The sequence below is a fragment of the Hyaena hyaena genome, unplaced genomic scaffold (genome assembly GCF_003009895.1).
Source record: "Hyaena hyaena isolate Hyena2069 unplaced genomic scaffold, ASM300989v1 scaffold_494, whole genome shotgun sequence".
Taxonomy (NCBI): Eukaryota; Metazoa; Chordata; class Mammalia; order Carnivora; family Hyaenidae; genus Hyaena; species Hyaena hyaena.
The window spans coordinates 288,208-302,602 of NW_024081126.1; the positions used below are offsets into that span (position 1 = coordinate 288,208).

The following is a 14,395-nucleotide window of genomic DNA, read 5'->3' on the forward strand; positions in this document are numbered from 1 at the left end:
TAATTCCCAAGTGTTTTTAAAATGTATGTGAAATCTTAAATACAAATAATGCAGTTAGCAATATAGTCTCTAAGGCTGTACATCTGTATCTCAGAAAATAATTTCCCGGACTGATATCCTCTGAAAAGCAAGTATGTTGTAAATTGAGCTTTCATTGATGCTTAAATTTACAGTTTCACTTTTGTCTCATTAAAGGGGATGCTACTTCACATAACCGTTAGCAACGTTTATTGACTTCTTACTATTATTCTACATTCTGTTTTTACTCGTCAGCTATTATTTCTACATGTTATATCATTTAATCCTTACAGCAATCCTATGATGTAGGTAATGTTATCACCATTGAAGGAACTGAAACAATTGCTTAATGAATTTTCCAAGGTCATTCAGCTAGTGAGTGGCAGCAAAGATGGAACTGAGATCCATGTGGTTCCGACTCCAGGAAGCTCTCCTTGGCCCCTGCAACAGGCAGTTTGAGTCACAGTAGGTATAGGATAGTTTGTCTCCTATTAAAGACCCCACAGGTCATTAATTTCTAAAAGACTATTGTCAGAAAATAGTTTTAAATAGGTACCGTAACTTTTCTCCACAAAAGGTCCCATTAGCTCTTGCTAAATCTAAGAGTAACTGACAAATTCATTACCTGACTTTAAGATGAAGTGGATGGGGCGCCTGGGTGGCTTAGTCGGTTGAGCGTCCGACTTTCGCTTAGGTCATGATCTCGCGGTTCCTGGGTTCGAGCCCCACGTCGGGCTCTGTGCTGACTGCCAGCTCGGAGCCTGGAGCCTGTTTCAGTCTATGACTCCCTCTCTCTCTGATCCTCCCCTGCTCACGCTGTCTCTCTCTCTCTCTCCTAGAAATAAATAAAACATTAAAAAAAAAATTAAGATGAAGTGGATGGGGGTACCTGGATGGCTCAGTTGATTAAGTGTCCAACTTTGGCTCAGGTCATGATCTCATGGTTCCGGTTGGAGTTCAAGCCCTGCGTCCGGCTCTGTACTGACATCTCAGAGCCTGGAGCCTGCTTCGAATTCTGTGGCCCCCTCTCCTCCTGCCCCTCCCCCGCTGGCATTCTGTCTCTGTCTCAAAAATAAACATTTTAAAAAATCTTTAAAAAAGAAAACATGAAGTGGATGACCCTCTGGCTTCTCAGAGACCACCATTGGTTATGCAGTGGCTGAAATGTAAATCCTTTCGCCAGAACAGAAATGTGGGCAGAAGGAATCTTCACTTTTGCTGTTCCCCAGGCCAGGTCTGTAGGGCTGTCTCTGTACTTTTCCATCTTGAAACCCCATTCATCCTTCAGACTTCCAGCTCTAGCACAACTGGCATTTTTCCTTAACTAATGACAACTATTATGACATATTTAAAGAATTGCTTAAGCCATTTCACTTGAATGTCTACAAACGCCCTCTTGAACAGTAGCTGTCAAAGGAAAAATGTTTAACTGTAACTGAGAGTTGTGTAGTATGCCTTACTTTTTACAAAATTTCTGTTTTGACTGAGCTTCCATTCTCAGGGCATAGTGTTCCTTTATGAATATAGGCACACATTCTTTACAGCTGGGCGAATACCCATAACAGTTTGCACAGTAATAGAATACTTTTTTAACTGTTCCCCCGTTAGGAGTGTTCCTATTAAGGTGGCTCCCAAAGTATGATGCTTTACTCCTGAAGTGTGCAGAATGATTGCAGGGAGTACAGAATAAACACTTTAAAATTTATAATTACCTATATTATTTGTATTTATTTTTACATTTTAATTTATATTATTTTTATTAATTTTAAGTTATATTACAAAAAGTTTGTAATTTTTACATCAGAGCTATTAATTTATATTGGGAAAAACACATAACTAGTACATCAGAGGTGTGATTTCATGGTTTTTTAATTGAGGCTGAACTAGGTATTTTGTTTATTAAAAGGGCTTAAAATAGGCATTTGCTTCTTTAAAAATGTTTTAATTTAAAGAAAATGTTAAATGAAGGATACTACAGTTAGTACCTGAATAAGGATAGATAGGTACACATATAAATGATATGTAGAAAACATTGGTCCATTATATGCAATTCACTCACAGCTCGTTTTCTACAGTATAGTATCCTGTGTAACAGAGTCTAGATGATCCTTGCCTGTGTGGTAGTGTGGAATGATAACTTTGAATAGGTTAATCATTGCATTATAGTAAACTCTTTGCAGAAATAGTTTTGTCTGGTTGCAAAATAACAGTTAATCTCTGAGTCTTATTTCTTTATATCTCTTGTAACAGTGGTTTTTTTTTTTTTTTTTTTTTTTGTCTCCTCCTTCACATTGGGAGAAACTCCATAGAGTTTACTGTGTTTGCAAAATGAATGCAAAACAGTGATTATTTTTCTTGGTAATTTAAATGAGATCTAACTATGGATAAGTCTGAGATAAAATTTCAAAGCCATTTTTCCCTGAAAAAAATAAGATATTCATTAAGTGAAATTGGATAAAAGGAATATGTAAGGGCTCCGTGAAATATGAAATATATGCTCCATTGGGATTTCAAAGTCACTGTTACCCATAAAATACACTTTATTACATGTGTTTATATATTTTGAATTTGGCTTCATGAGAAACCTCAAGCTTAAAGGTTTTCTTTTCTTGGCTTTTTATTTATGTTTTTCCCTTTGTTGTTATACTGGAATATAGTTTAAGTTGAAGCCTAAGGTTTGTGCTTTGGGAAAGTTTTTTGTTGTTTTACATGTTAGTTTTAATAGAAAAACACCTGTCGAAAATACTATGAATTCTAGAATCCATATGACATGGTTTAGAATACTGATTTTCTACTTACTTTTCCTGGGACTTTTTGAGCAAGTTGCCTGACAAAGCCTCAGTTATACCAACTGAAAATGAGCCTAGTAATCTTTACTTCATGGAGTTACAATCAAGATTAATGTGAAATACTCTGAAGGGTTTAGTGCCACATAGGGACATAGTAAATAGATGGTAACTGTTAGTTTTATTTTCAGCGATCAACAGTGACTCCATAAATCAGGTAAGCCTAATATTCAAAGCCTCACTCTACACTTCTGAGCAGCCTTCTTTCCTTGAACTTCTCTCACAGAGCTCCCTTACTCTTGCTCCACATAGACCATTCTGGATTTTGCTACTCACTTAGTGTCTATTTTCAAGCCATGTCTTCTGCCTTCCCTCAGCCCAATCTTTCTTGTCAATCCTGCATGTCATTTGCTCTTTTTATACTACTGTTTCATCTGGACTTCAAATTAGTGGTACATGATTTAGCAGTTGTTGTTGTTGTTTTCTCTACTTCTCTATTCAGATTTTAATTTCTACAAGTAAATTTTCAGTATTACAGGCAAAAAAGACTGTATCCTATATTTTTTTGAAACTATACACAGTTGTTTGGCTTAATGCCAAAAACAAACAAAAAGACATTGATGCAGATCCATGGAAAAGAAGGAAAGATGGTGGTCATAAAGTAAAATAAGAGCATGACACCCTGATACATTTAGTTTAGGGATTTTAGTTATAATACATTGAGCATCTACCATAGTACTTCTGTCATTGCAGTCTAGGAAGTGTTCAAAGTCTAAAGTTGAAGTTTACTTAAATGGGAAGGTACCTAACTTTTGCAGTAATGGAAATGCATTGGAAAATAGAACAGGAAATACACTAAATCTCTGCTGTCAGAAGACCTGGATTCCAATTTTTTACTCTAGTTACATGACCTTGAGCAAGTCACTTAACATTAAGGAGATAGAGGGGAGTTGGGAACCAAATCAGACAACTAATAAAAAATTAAAATAGTCTTGGGCTCTGAAGATTTAATCTTGGCTTTGGAAATAACTACGTGCTTTTGATCAAGTCGTGTATCTCTCAATTTCCTCATCTCTAAATTAAAATCCATCTCAAAAAGCTATTAGGATTCAATTGGAACAAGCGTGTGATGGTGTCTGGAATATTGTGGGCACATAGTAAATGTTGTGTTTATTTTTAAATAAACCTCTATGGATCTACATTGATTTAATTGTAAAATGAGAGACTTGAGTTAGAGGGCACCAAAATCTCAGAGTTTTAACATTCTGTGTCACTTACCTCAGAGAGAAGATAATGGGTAAAGGATAATATTGTTATTTTTAAGCTCCTCAGAGATTCCTAACTTGACCTAAAAGAAACAATTTCGGCAAAAAATGGATACATCTAAATTACATTAGACGCTACTAAAATATATTACATTATGGCTTTACTTTTATAGTCTGTCAGTGGATATCTGTGACATCTTCTCCATGGGTTTTGACATTCCATTCTGCCCAGTAAGAACTTCTGTGTATTTCACTCTTAGTATGATCAAGTACCTTAGTAATAACTTAAAGCAGAGTTGAACCTGTCAAGTTGACAGGTAATTCACTTGCAGAAGAAGAGCTATATTTTATAATTTATATGTCAGGTTTGACTTCTGCTTAATATTATACATGATTAAACAAGTTCCAAGAGAATGTAACATTGATTCAGTCTATTTTTCAGTAAAGGACTCTGCCTGTTACAGAGAAATATGTCACCTGTTGTCAACGTGTGTGTGTGTGAGCACGCGCGCACTACTTGAGGCCTCTGATTTCTAAAATAAATGCAAAATAACAGTTTTCCTTCATTTTCACAACTTTTTCTATACACAGAAACCTTGAATATTGTCTCAGTCTGGCAGGTTCCTGAATAAGGATTTACAGTGCCTGTGTTTATCTGGCATGCAGCCATGTAGACAAATGTTACAAGACCAAAGTAGTACTAATCTGTATCTTTGGTTAAAAGAAGGTGGTTTCTCTCAGGCAGGTTGGAAAACTTAAGAGCGTTACAGTAGTAAGAGGTTTCCTGGGAAGGCCCTGTTTTCCAGAGATCAAATGTGGCGTTTTCAAATAATACATTAAAGTCCACCAAATAGATCTTAAAATTGGTCCTTGTAGATTTCTGAAAGGGTTATTATTGCTGTGCCCTCTCTTTGTTTTCTGGTTCACTAGAATTCCAAAATGGCACTACCACCCTTGCTTCTGGGGGATCTCACCATCTAGGGAAATGAAATTTTCTTTGCTCACCAGAAGATTATTAATCCTTGATTGGATCAATAATGGACAGGTAGGTCCATGAGGTCCAATTTCGTGGGTATGTGATATACTATAGTATATACCAGAATGTTTGGCCTGCAAGGAATCATGTCTTTCTCCACAAACACTCACATTTAGGGTTCTGTTTTTATTTTTTCTAAAGTTGTTCTGTTAAACATTTTATTCACAACACCTCTAAAGGAATAGAAATTTTAAGAAGATAAGACAAAGTGGAAACATTGAATTTGGTTGATCATTTTTGTGATTAAGCATATGTAAGTTTAAATTTTTACATTTGCTCTAAGTAAATAGTTGAACAGCTTAAGAACCATATTTGATACCACAGTGGATATTCAGAAAGCAGGGAGTAAATTGGAGAAACACAAAACCAGTAAAAATTGTTAACAGAAGGGGCGCCTGGGTGGTTCACTTGGTTAAGCGTCCGACTTCAGCCCAGGCCTTGATCTCACGATTCGGGGGTTCCAGTCCCTCATCAGGCTCTGTGCTGGCAGTTCAGAGCCTGGAGCGTGCTTCAGATTCTGTGTCTCCTTCTCTCTCTGTTCCTGCCCCACTCATATTTCTGCATCTCTCTCTCTCAAAAATAAATAAAGATTTAAAAAAATTTTTTTAACTGTTAATGGAAGTGTAAAGGAATATAACATATACTTTTTCTCAAGCCTTTGAAAAACATGAGGGATTATTAAAAGATACATTTTTTTTTTTTTGCTTGAATTCTGGTTGTAGTTCTTGGCTCAAATTATCTTTTGGAATACTAAATCTGTTTTATGAATGTCAGTTCATTTTATTTAGGTTTTCAGTACTGATTTTTAAAAATGAGCCTTGAACAGTAGTATTCAAACACTTTTAACCATGTAATTGGTTCTCCAAACGGAGTATTTCATGGAAGTACAGTATCTATAGTGGATCCCCTCTGTTCAGAGTGGGGTGAAGACAGGAAAGCAGATGTACATGTACACACACAGACATGCATACGCATACACATAAATCTTCCATGATTCCAAGGACTACAGTTTGAAAATCACTGATGTTATACTTTTTGTTAAATGACTGAGAGCCCCAATTCATAGTATTCTGAAGTAGACTTTGAACAATAATTATTTTAAATTAAAAAACACAGATGTCAAGAAGATTCCTGAAAGATATTAGTAGTAATGGCATTCTTTAATTTCTCCACAAAAACAAATAAAGCAACTAGGATATCAAAATCAAAACCTATATATAGCAGCTACATCCAAATTAGGTATCCCCACCAACCCCCAAATACTAGCAGGTATGGAGCAGCTACCAACAGCTACAGGATTCATGTGAGACCGGTAACTGTGAGAGGAAGCAGAGAAAAGGAAACAGCCCTGAGAATTGGAAATCTCTCAAATTGCCAGGAACTACTCTCTGGAAAGGACATTAAGCCAATCGAACTAGATGCTGAGATGAGATGGGTGTTTTTGCAAGATTTAATTCATTGGTGAATACAAGGGAACTGGGAAGGAATTCAGTTTAATGGTGCTGGATCATTCTGGTTCGTATATACTCTTGAAGCAAGCAAACCAAAGCTCCCTTCCAAAACAGATCCTCTCACTGAGAAAAGCTGCTTAAAGTAGAATCCAAATTGAGCAGGACAGGACAAGAGGGGAGAAAAAAACAAAGTCCAGATAAAAGCAGGTGGTAAACACAATGACACAATAAGATATCCCCTTAATGATAGTATCTGATAGGTATCAGAACAGCTAGTATCAAAAAAGACAAGAAATAACCAATGTTGGCAAAGATGTAGAGAAAAGGGAATTCTTATGCGCTGTTGGTGAGCGCAATGTACCATTGTGGAAAATAGTATGGAGGTTCCTCAGAAATTTAAAATAGAAACACCATAGATCCAGTAATTCTACTACTAGGTATTTACCCAACGAAAATGAAACCCAGGTGTCCTTCGATTGATGAAAGAATTAAAAAGGGGTGTGTGTGTGTGTGTGTGTGTGTGTGTGTAATTTAATTTAAAAAAAAAAAAAACAGTAAAAGCATAAATAGACTCAGATACCGAGAACAAGCTTGTGGTTGCTGGGAGTGGGGTGGGAGGTTGGGCAAAGTGGGTGGAGAGTAGGAGGTACAGGCTTCTAGTTAATGGAATAAATAGTCACGAGGTTGAAGAGACACCATAGGGAACATAGTCCGTGTACTGCAGTAGTGATGTATGGTGGTAGATGATAGCTACACTTTGGGTCAGGCTAGCATAACGTAGAGTTGTGAAATTACTGTTGCACACCTGAAACTAATACAACACTGTAGTGTCAACTATACGTGAGTAAACAATATTTAGAAAGCTATTAAAAATGGCAAACCATAAAAATGCTTTTAATTCTTTATAAGAAGCTTGAATATAAATGAAAGCGAGCAGTAAATAAATGAGTAAATAAGTTAAATAGGTAAATAAATAGAGCAGGTGATGACAACATAAGCAATCCTACAGTGGGAGGCCATTTTTTAAAAATCAGTTTGTGAAATCTAGAGAGAGTTCTAGAACCTGAAGTTGGAAACACTGTCCTGGACTCTGCTTTTCAAAGTACAGAAAAAATTATTTCATTAAAAAAAAAGACAAAATTAAACAACGTTTTTTAAAGAAAAAAAGGAATAAAATAATGTCCTAGCAATGAAAACATAGCCCCAAAAGTCTGCAGAATAGATGGAAACTATAAACAATTATTTTAAAACAAAGTAAAAATAAATTTTTTTAATGCTACAGGATAGAAAAAACAAATCAGAATTTGAAAAGATTGAAAAATTAAGTTGATTTGAGAAAAATCCATGAAACACCATGCTTAAGATACTCAAGGATAGAAAACATGAGCAACCAATTTTCTTTAAAAAATTTTCTTAATGTTTATTTTTGAGAGAGACAGAGCACGAGTGGGGGCAGGGGTGCAGAGAGTGAGGGAGACACAGAGAATCTGAACCAGCTCTAGGCTCTGAGCTGTTAGCACAGAGCCCGTTGTAGGGCTCGAACCATGAACTGTGAGATCACAACCTGAGCTGAAGTCAGTTACTTCACCGACTGAGCCTTCCAGGCACCCGTGAGCAACCAACTTTCTATCCAGCCAAACTTCCCTTCAAGTGTAACTACCACAGACAAATGGTTATGAATATTCCAAGAATTGTCTTGCAAGAGAATCTACTAGAGAATGAATTTCAGACAAAAGCCCTTCCCCCTTCCCCCCACCTCCAAAAAAAAAAAAAAAAAAAAAAAACTGGAGAGACTTCAGAGTAAGAGCTGGTGAAGTATGTGAAGTTCAGTTTCCTAGCACTAGGTGGTNGAGCAACCAACTTTCTATCCAGCCAAACTTCCCTTCAAGTGTAACTACCACAGACAAATGGTTATGAATATTCCAAGAATTGTCTTGCAAGAGAACTCTCTAGAGCTCGCATTTTCGCCCTATCTCTCTCCCCCTCCCACAAAAAAAAAAAAAAAAAAAAAAAAAAAAACAACTGGAGAGACTTCAGAGTAAGAGCTGGTGAAGTATGTGAAGTTCAGTTTCCTAGCACTAGGTGGTAGTTCATGTGACTCACTTCTGGCCCCTGCAGTGGGACGGCAAAAATACAGAGTATTTCCGGACACCATCCACATTCTCTTAAATAATTGGCCAGCTGGGTGCAAAGGGTCTTGCATAGGATTTTTTGACACCAATAGATAATCATGTTATTGTTATTCCAGATATATCAAAGTAATATCTATGCCTCACTGCTTCAAGATTACAGAAATAATTATTAGACTCACCAGATCAGATTAAATTTTGTTATTGAATCTAATAAGGAAACACATTTGTAACCAGATTTTTAAAATATTTTGGCATCCATATTTCAATATAATGTTTTATTTGTAATACTATGCATTTTTATGTGATGCATTTGAAAACATTCTGAGAAGAGGTCCATATGCTTTACCAGACTGCCAAATGAGTCCTTGAACAACAACAAAAAAGGTTAAGAACTTGTGATTTAAAGTTTATTTATTTATTTTGAGAGAGAGCGCATGCATAAGCAGGGAAGAGAAGCAGAGGGAGACAGAATCTTAAGCAGAAGCCTTATGAGAGGCTCAGTCTCAAGACCGTGAGATCATGACCTGAGATGAAATCAAATTGGCAGCTTAACCAACTGGGCCACTCAGGCGCCCCTAGAACTTGGAATTAAATGGAAAGAGATGGAGTCTCTAAATTAATAGGAGCAGAGGGCCTTTTCCCCATTCTGTTAACCTATGTTGAAAATGGCTTGAGCTAGAAATAATCTTTTGTTGTATTTAAATGAAAATAATAAAAAGGAAATTTTAAAAATTTATACTGGAAGTAAGCTCTTATTTGATTTCATTAAAATACTTTTGTAGAAAAAACTTTAGTTTTTCTGAATGTTTTACATGGTCTTTACTGATCTCCAGGGGTCAAAAAGAAGCACCAGCCTGTCTTCAGTTTTCTGGTTGGGCATACTAGGCCAGACTGAACATTTCTCTTCCACGCCTGAGCCACATAGTGATTCTAGTTTTTATTTTGCAATGTAAATTTGATTCAAAGTGCTCTTCCCCAAGGGGACTCTGTGGGTATCAGACACAAGTAAGTCCATTTCTGTACTTGTTAGTTCATTTTTTATAGCCTTCTATCACACACACGCACACACACACACGCCAAAAACAAACAAAAAATCCTTCATGCAATTATGACCTAATTGTAATTATGGACTTTATTACTTAAGAGAGCTTTAGAGGGTATCTAACCCACCATCCTCATCTTTATAAGAGTGAACTGAGGACCAGAAAAGCTTTGATTTATAAGAGTCACATTTTACCCATGGTCACACAACCAAGGTAGCAGTCTAAGCTCAAACTGCTGTTTCCACATGCGTGATACTAACATTGCACTAAAACCTCAGCCTCCCATCTTCCTTCTTCCTTCTCTCCTTTCTTCCTATCACAGTAGAAGAGGTTTCAGTGCTTCTGTCTGTGATTTCATCATTCCTCTTGCATGCCTATTTCATATTCCATCCCCTTTCTGCCCTTCCCATCCAGACTTCCAGAAAGAAAGAACACATTGTCTTTCAATCTCTTTCATTGTGCATTCCTTAACCCACAGTCCACAGTGCCAGGCATTTCACTTAAACTGTTCTTCCCAAAGTAAGGAACATCAGGTTTACTCAGATTCATCAACGGTTCTCAATGTGATTTTTCTCTCCCATTCTGCAGTATGTTACACTGTTGACTTCTTCATCTCCCTTAAAGTACTTTCCTCTCTCTTAGCCTCTGTGATGCCATGCTCTCCTGAGTTTCCTTATTTGGGTGCTCTTAGTCTCTTCAGCATATGCCTGTAACTTTTAAATGTCAGTGACTGTTTCTTATAAGAACACCTTTCTAATTTCTCCCCATTTTCACTGCTGGTTCTCCTAATAACTTGATGTATTCCTGGGCTTCTGAAAGTGCCCTATGTACTGCTTTCTCATAAATCTATTCTGCACCAGCTCTTTCACCTAAATTTTATACCTGGCTGGGCATCTGTACCTGGACGTGCTCCGGGCCCTTCAAATTCAGCATGCTCCTTTTGTGTCTTGGCTCCAGAATTCAGACTCCTATCCAGGGCACTGTCATTACCACCGTCATCTTCTACCTTGAATACTGTAAAGCCTTCTAACTGGTCTCATGTCCCCAGTCTCAGCCCCTTCCTTACTGCCATCAGACTGATCTTTCTAAAATGAAAATATGTTCATGTCCACTTCTCTTTCTAAAACCTACCGTGATTCCATTGTCCTCAGGAAAATCCACTGTGGTACTGCATAAAAGGTGCTTTCTTGATCTGGCCCTGCTTACCTTTCCTGCCCCACCCTTGGCCACAGCACCACACAGTGCCCAGTTTTCTGAAAGAAACTTCCTCTCCTCTGTTGCTTCCTGCACTTTGCCTATGCTCTTCCCCTACCTGCCTTTCTTTCCCTGTTCTTTCTTCCACTCTCCCTTACTCGTGGATAACTTCCTTGAATCTCTCAGATATCATCTTTCACAACTGGGCTGAAGAGCCTTTCCTCTGCTTCCATAAGCACTCTGTACTTACTCTATTACAGACAGCATTCATCATAGTACACTGTTACTGTCCCTTGTCTGTCTCTCCCCTTTGATGGTAAAACTCAAGAAGAACAGCTGTGTCTTACCACCATGCCCCCAGGATCTAGCATCTGCATTTACTTTTAATGGATGAATTAATATACCTTACTTGGTTATAATAATAAGTTCACTGCAGTGGAATAAAAGCTAGAATATAGCTAGCCTTTGGGATCCATACCATATCCTTACCTTATTGGTGAGATTTCAGTCCTCTGAAAAACTAAATAAATATATAAACTCTCTTGAACCTTTGAAATAAATAGAACAGCACTTTTCCAGTATACTGAGTTAAGGAAACACAGATTTCCCAAAGTTTTAAATATTTGAAAAGAACCTTACCTTCAATAATTCTGTGAAAACTCCTAGAAAAGTTTTCTTAGTTTTTTTTTTCCTTTAAAGACTGGGAAAAGATTTTCTTTTTCCTTCTTTCTGAAGGTTGTGTGTCTAATTCTTTTCTTTACCTCATGCATCTGGTTACAGTGATTTTGAATTAATTATAATGAATAAATGAGAAATAAAAAAATCAAATGACCTTTATTATACAAATACATTTGTACTTAAATGTTGCCTAAGAACAGATGGCTAAACCTGGAAGGCCCACAGATTTATCTGGTAGCCAAATTGGGAATGCAACACATTACCTTACTGTTTTTTGTTTTCTAGATGTAATGCCTGAAATTCCAGTTACCATCGTTGTTAATTATCCTACCACTGATAACGAATAGCTTCTCAATCTACCTTTGTTAGTTCTATGCAGAGGAACGTAGGATTTTAATGTTCACGAATGCTGGCAACAAGTTGAAAGAAGGGAAGTGATAAACTTAAAATCTCTCTAACACTACTGAGTGTATGTATTTTGGGGGTATTCTCTTTCATCTTCTTGGTGACAACCCATTTTTAGATTGAATCTGAGTTCTCTGCTCAGTGTCTTTTTCAGTGTTTGGCCCCATTCTGGTCCATATCAGACTCTGTTCTCTCTTTCCCATAACATTCCTTCTTAGGAGTAACCTTGTGATAATTATCTTTGTTTCCTTGCCTTAACTTTATCATCACAGGTAGGTATATTTTTATCTACTCATCACTGCTTTGCTCAGAGAACTGGTGTTTTTCAAACCCTCTTGATATCTCTGTTACAGTATCAAAAATGCCAGTCAAACCTAATAGCATCTCATCTAGGCTTTTCTGCTCTTGGTTTGCTTCTCATTTCACTGTTCCTATTCCCTGAAAGTAAGCATTCTTAGATCTTCTGTGTCTGAAACCATTCTTCTAAGGTGAAGTCCTTCAGCAACATTCTTAGGGAGAGTAATAACCTATTCTCTTTTCAGTTCTTAATATATTTTGCTTGGCCCTATTTGTAACTTCATTATTAATATATAGCCTGGTTTAATTGAATAAAATGAATTCCTTAAAATTCTAATCAATAAATCAAAACTTAAATCAGTTAGGGTTTATAGACAAGCAGGAACCTGCCAAGATATGAGTTTGAGCTTTTTTAAGAGTTTATTTTTAAGGCATGATTAACCATGAAAGGGAAACATCTCAGTTGTTTTGTGCTGGATTTTTCAGTTCGAAATGCAACTGTCTTTGAATTCCAGTGAGCCAAGTTTACAAACATAGTAGAAGGTCTTTCATTTTTTCCTGGCATTGAGACTGTTTTAATAAAAGGAAGAACACATTTATATATGTTTACTTGAAGAGAAATATGCTTATATGTGATAATATCATTACTACCAAAACATAAACCCTTCTCCTCAACTGCTACTTTAATTGCCGTACAAGGTCACTGAGCAGGCACACTGGGCATTAGAGGTAAACCTGTAGATACTTTTAATGTGTCTGCAGCCTGAGTCTTTTTAAACATATATGAGTTGATCTGTCATTTGCCATCTAAATAAGAGTCTAAGTTTAAAATTAGAGGATTGCTTTGTCTGTGGTGACTTTGGACTAACACCAACTGAATCAGAAGTGTGGAGTACCCAAGGATTCCCATTCACTATATGAGTTATCAACTATTTTATTGTATTTGAAGCTCACATGCCTCTTCCTTTCCTTTCCATATTGTCTTTGGCATTCCCTAAATAACCCAGCAAACAAATTTTCTTTGTAAAATAGATTTTTGTTCCTTTATACAACATATTTTTTTATCAATATTTGTTAGCTTTTCTGTCTGCTACCCAGTGGGGTTATGACCTGTCTCTGAGGTTCTTGTTTGTTGCTGTTTTTGAAATTTAAAAAAAGTGCTGGTGTTCTGACAGCTCAAATATTTTCTGAATACGATAGTGTTTCTGTGAGCAAAGACATTGAATATAATTATTATACTTGATATACCGTAAGATTTATGAATTTGGCAGTAGAAACCCACTAAAAGATGTTGACCCAGAACTTAAATTTAATGAATCTAAACCATTTGATTTTCATTCTACTACATTCAATGTTTAGTTAACTATTCCTTGTTATCATACACCCATGTGTGCTTTGAGTTGCTGCTACCTGCATCATACATAAAGTTATAGGAATAACCAAATTGGAATGTTTAAGATTAACTGATAAGTTCCAGAGTTTATTATTTCTAATTATAGTGTTGATTTCACTCTTGAAGTTTGTGTGTTAAGTTCCTTATTGTTTCATATACTAAAAACATTTTCTGTCTTGGGGCGCCTGAGTGGGTCAGTCAGTTAAGCATTGACACTTGATTTTGGCTCAGGTCATGATCTCACAGTTTCTAAGTTTGAGCCCTGTATCAAGCTCTGCACTTACTGCTTGAGATTTTTCTCTCTCCCTCTCTCTGTGCCACACCCCTCCTCCCTCCCTCCCTCCGTCCTCTCTCTCTCAAAATAATATAGAAAAAAAAAGAAAAATCTTACTTAAAAAAAGACATTTTCTGTATTTATTTTAATGTTCAGCTAAAGAGGTGTAATCATTAACAAAATTATAATTTGAAAAACTACATTGTGAATATTTAGCATCTGGTCATAAACAGTATAATTGTATTTGCAGTGAATAAATTGTTAGCCTAAAATAGAAAGAACTCTGATATGAATTGGAACTGTTTCTCTTGATATTTTACAGATCCTTAGCCAGCTGTGAACATATATCTAAATAATATTACACTTCACAGAGAAAACAGAGTATCGTGTGCTAATAATATATTTTTAGGAGCTTTTACATGA

The 14,395-nt window shown here is 36.5% G+C and overlaps 1 protein-coding gene across 1 annotated transcript in view; it reads left to right on the top strand.

The window, feature by feature from the left end:
* The window catches only part of LOC120246923 (ubiquitin-conjugating enzyme E2 E2), a 384,786-nt gene that overhangs the window by 263,933 nt on the left and 106,458 nt on the right, over window positions 1–14,395 (top strand). The gene's annotated exons all lie outside the window — the stretch shown is intronic.